The sequence below is a fragment of the Manacus vitellinus genome, unplaced genomic scaffold (genome assembly GCF_001715985.3).
Source record: "Manacus vitellinus isolate BGI_N305 unplaced genomic scaffold, ASM171598v3 scaffold_23_pilon, whole genome shotgun sequence".
Taxonomy (NCBI): Eukaryota; Metazoa; Chordata; class Aves; order Passeriformes; family Pipridae; genus Manacus; species Manacus vitellinus.
This window is the reverse complement of record NW_021939718.1, coordinates 12,524,923-12,529,930: the sequence shown is the minus strand read 5'-3', so window position 1 is coordinate 12,529,930 and position 5,008 is coordinate 12,524,923. Positions and strand designations below refer to the sequence as shown.

At 43.1% G+C, this 5,008-nt stretch overlaps 1 long non-coding RNA gene across 1 annotated transcript; it reads left to right on the top strand.

Moving 5' to 3' along the window:
• The first annotated feature begins 1,403 nt into the window (after nucleotides 1-1,403).
• On the top strand, nucleotides 1,404-4,673 carry LOC108642298. The gene is made up of 3 exons (XR_001922536.2): nucleotides 1,404-1,532; nucleotides 3,746-3,900; nucleotides 4,316-4,673. It is a non-coding gene; the product is annotated as an uncharacterized LOC108642298 (long non-coding RNA).
• The last annotated feature ends 335 nt before the right edge of the window (nucleotides 4,674-5,008 follow it).

Here is a 5,008-nt window from a genome sequence, read left to right as displayed (position 1 = left end):
TGTGCCCAAAAGCATTGTCCAAATGCTTCTTGTACTCCATCAGGCTTGGTGCTGTGACCACTTCCCTGGGGAGTTACCAGCCATGCTCTGGGTGTAGAACCTTTTTCTACTATCCAGTCTAAATCTCCTCTGACGCAGCTTCATGCTATTCCCTTGGGTCGTGTTGCTGGTCACTGGAGCAGTTCAAGTCCTTTGAGCAACCAGGGCAAAAATAAGGGTTCTTGAGGATCTCAAAATTCCTGTTATCAAGTGCAAGGTATAGTCATATCATTTGAGGAGCAGTGACCTTCTGGGGTCCCAAAATCATAGATAAAAATGACAGGAAGGAAAAGCCGTTGTACCATTAGGTTATATGTGGCATATTAGTTTCTGTCTGTAAATCTGAAGGAAATAAGAAAACAAACAAACAAACAAACAAACAAAACACCCCAAACCATGTTTGAGTCTAGTTTTGGTTTGGATGAGAGTGGCCACCTCTACTTCAGCTTGTCTCTGCTCCTCCAATACAAAAGCATCCAACACATAAGCATCTCTCCTGCTGTTATGTATCTGAAAGCTTGGGCATTATATTAGAGACAATATGCCTTTCTTTGACTGAGTGGACGCACGGAACATGAATAACTCTCATCAAGGTTAGCATTTTTACCAGTCAAGCAGATAATTCTGCTACCTGGTCTGTTTACTATTTTCCAAAGTGTACATACAAGGCTCAACTTACAGGAAAACCTGAAGGCAGCATCTTTTACACTAGAATAGAGAGGACTTCTTTCTGCTCCAAGATGCACTACAGTGCAAAGGCAGTGCACGGCCCCCACCACTGCCAAGGGAGCAGTTTGAGAGGACACGTCTTTTTTAGAGGCCGGGCCAAACTCGGTCACCGATTCTTAGCCGGTACTTTGTTGAAATTGTTAATAACTATTCTCTCGGCTGCGCCTTTCCCCGACACAAACGAGATTCCCCAGCTGGCTCTGCCACCCGCTGCTCCGGCTGGAGAGGGAGGGAAGGCTGCACCGGCCGCATGCCCCTGCTCCCCCCCTTCGCGCCCCTCCGCAGGGAGGTGGGTGCTTGGCAGCTACACAGCACGGCCTCAGCTCCCCCCTTCACGTCAACGCAGTCTGCATCCCTGCCGGGAGGGTCCGTGGGCGCCCATGCAAGGACAACTCTCACCCTCCTCGCGGCTCGCCCGTCGCCATTCTAAGGCCCTTGAGGTGCTGAGGAAGCCGCCGCCGCGCCCTCGCCATCACAGGGACAGCGGAAGCGTCACCGGCTGCGATGGCCGGCTTTTTGTTCCCGAGTTGTGTCGTGGTTGTTAAAATTAAATAGTTATTTCTTGTAGTGGAACCTCTCCTGAGTTAGTGGCTGGTCTCAAAGCAGCAGTGAGCTCCTCACGGCAGGTTGCCTGAGGAGGGCAGCACGCCCTTCCCAAGTGCTGCTGTCATTTCTGCCGTTCCCCTCAGGTTTTGCCGTTTCTTAATAAAACAGTCACCAGGGGGAAGAGCACAGGGAAGTAGCAGCTTTCTGAATTTCTCCATGTAAATGACTCTCTAGGTTATTTTCTAGGTCTCCTTTGAACTCCTGGTTCAAGATCAGAACAAGATCAGTACTGTTCAGTTTCAAGAGAGAAAAAAAATGTACAAATGTAGCCGGATGCTATTTACCTTTTTGTCCTTCCATGAAATGGACAACTCAAAACTGAACATATGTTTCTGCACATTTGTTGTAATACAGCAATGTGTACAGTTATGTTTGGAGAGATCTGTGAAGCGCAGTGCGGCAGAGGGCCCCCCCCCCCAAGCTCCTGAGGTAAATGGATTTTTTTAATGGGGCTTCCTCATATCGACAAGCAATTTTCATTAACTTGGCCAACTCTAAATGCAGTGGCTAGCTGTTCTTTGGTATCTAAAGAAGGAGGGCTAATAAGTCTATGAAACTCATCTTGTCTAAGATTTTTTTTTCCTGGGGAGTTTTAGACTCTGTACATATATATATATATGTACGCATATCTGAGTTGCAAACTTAACGAATTATGACTCCTGAACTTAACATTGCTAGTAAAGTTTGGCATCTCTTAGCCATTAACAAAGCACCTCTTGCACTTAACAAATACCTGGAAACACAATTTTCTTTTAACACAGGACTCCCTGACTAGCCTGGGCTAGAAATGTCAAGCAGGCTGTATAAAGATCAGTTTCAGTGAATGGCTCAATCAAGTCATCTTGAAAACTCATCTGTATAATTTCCTACTCATATCCCTCTTCTGTTATCTTGCCTTAGTGTTCAGGTTCCTCCTTTGCCTTCAGTATCATAACCCCAAGTGTATTCTATGCAACTTTCCACACCACCATTTCTTTACAGCTGCTAATTAAAGATCCCTCTGAATAAAGCACTCTGTTTGAACATTTGGAGTGCCCCTCTGAAAGGCCCCTTTTGTGAGAGACCATCTTGTGGATCACAAGGAAGACAAGGCACTTCAGAAAAGAAACTCTTTTACTTTGTAGCCACTTCTCTGTCTCAAATTAATTAGCTCTGCTCTGTTTCCAAGTGTAATAACACTGGAGAGGTGAAAGGAACCTTTCAGGGAGTAAACTACAGCACACCCTCCCACCAGCCTTGAGCAACAAAGCAAACTATAAAGAGTGGTCATAAGAGGTGATAGCTGATTAGGAGTGAGGTGGAACTCAGGTGGCTGGGACTGTAATTCGCACACACCACATACACCCCAACCTCCTAAAGTATTAGCGTTTCTATTACACCCGATTAAAAAAGAGGCCCAGAGTGATCCTCACATTGGCAATTTGTAAATAAAATACAATTAAAGTTATTTTGCTTGAAAAAATCCCACATTCTAATCCATGTGTTTTCTTGACTTGATAATCACTTCCTGATGACTGTTTCTTGTCCTGCCTGTGCTTTAAATTTACCCTGTATCCCTGGACACCTTAGCATGTGAACATATGCATCACTAGTGAAGAGGCTACGTTCATCTAAGTCCATATACTCGTGTCCATATTAGAGCTGCTGAATTTTCTCCATGAATTAAATGCTCTTGAAAACAGTGTACAGTCAGAACCTATACTGAAAGACTGCCAAAATCCAAGGCCTACATCCATAGGGTTGTACGGGTCAATACTTTATGCTTGTGGGATGAACGTGATAGAGACAAGTTGCCCTAAAGATACTCCAGCTTCTCTGACAAGCATTCACCCATGAAGCAACTCTTTTGGAACCCTCTTGAGAACAATTCTCTTCTTTCTGTTGCCATCATTCTTCATGTCTTGCTCACAGAAGCTAAGTATAGCACAGTGGGTATAGCACAGTGAGTACTGCAGCTTTCATTCATACCAAAGGCAATCATCTCTGTATTCTCTTTGAGTAAATCTCCAGAGATGCATAAATTCACCATAATTTGCATTTGCTCATGAACAGCATCCCTGTAGGGTTATTGAAATTGCATGTTGTATTATTTGAATCATTTTAGCTTAGCTGAAGGCCACAAAACCTGAAAGGTGGTTTGTTATTGGTTCTTGGTCTTCCTGCCTTGTGTCAAATTTTGCTGTTAAATATATGAATGTAAAACAGCCATTGGCTACAAGTGAATTACACTTCTCATGCTCAGATCTAACAAAGAAAAGGAATTGACCTATGCATTTTGTTGTCATGTCCTCCATGTATATGTAACCTTTTGGACAGGAAAATTCATACATGTGGATTATAAACTCCTCTGAGGCTTTGTTTTTATTTTCAGTATGAGTACCTGTGCTGCAGTGATTTGATTTGAGCATATGACTGCAGGATATTATTTCATATCATTCAAGTCAATGGGGATCCTGGAGAAAATTCAATTGCAGCAGGACCAGTCTTTGAAGAATGTCACTCTCCATGTAAGGTGACAGAAAACAGGTATGTTTTTATGGTCAAAAGTAACCAGTGCAGCTGATCAGTCTGCATAGTGAATGCTCACTCTGTCCCCACTGATGGCAAACAACCTCACTGGCAGAAACCAACCTGGATCTTTTTTTCCCTCAGAAAATTAACAGGAAAACAATAAGCCTGCTGTCAGACAATCTATAAAGAATGAGAATAGTGAAGCGTATGATATTAATTATTCAGCATAAACTGTTCACCCTGCTCTTCCAGCAGGCACTGTCTTCTCCTACTCCTACTCTTTTTGGTTTAGCCTGCATCTGCCTAAAATTCTGACTGGACAATGTTGCAACTGACCCCAGTGAAACATTTTCCAGCCACCTCTGTTTGTTGCATTCATGATTTACTATTCAGCATACTCAGTTCTGCATTTTTTTTTGTGCTAATCTAGTGTCTATGAAGGCAAGATGCTGAGAAATGTGGAAAATAGAGGAGCACAACTGCGGGGAGTGGAGAGTGATGTGGAGCAGGTTCAGCTGTGGCACGATGCAGCTGGCAAAGAGTCATGGAGCCTTATCAAGCAGTCCGTTCAACCCATACATGTGTCCCAAGAACTTCAGGGGAATAGCCTTTGTGATTTTTTTTTCCACATAATTAAGATTGTATTGGGTTCTTAAACCTCTGTATAATCCAATAAAGAAAAAAATTAAAAGTTCGTTAAATCCCCTGCATTAAAAGAAATCCTGCAACCTAGCTGTTTACCTCAAAAAGCTCTTTGTAGTGCCTGATGCTCATGTTTTGTAAGTGTTCCCTGAAGACCATTATTCATCAGCACAGAGTTCAGCACAGTCAAATGAGAGACTCATGGTTTGGAACTGTATTTCTGAAAAATCTTGCATATCCATTTCTTCCCTTGGCCAGTTAATATAACTGACCCAGACATCTCTCTGTTCCTGCCTGTTCTTGCCTCCTTACCCTTATCATGCATGACATGAAACAGTATATGAGCTGACAACAAATCTAGATGTTTATGTCTTCAGTAGCATTATTTAAATGAGCTACACTGACCAAGAGACTTCTGTTTGTCTTCCAGGGACAGATATTTCCATGTTCTTACTGCACTTCATGCTGCAATTTCATGGTT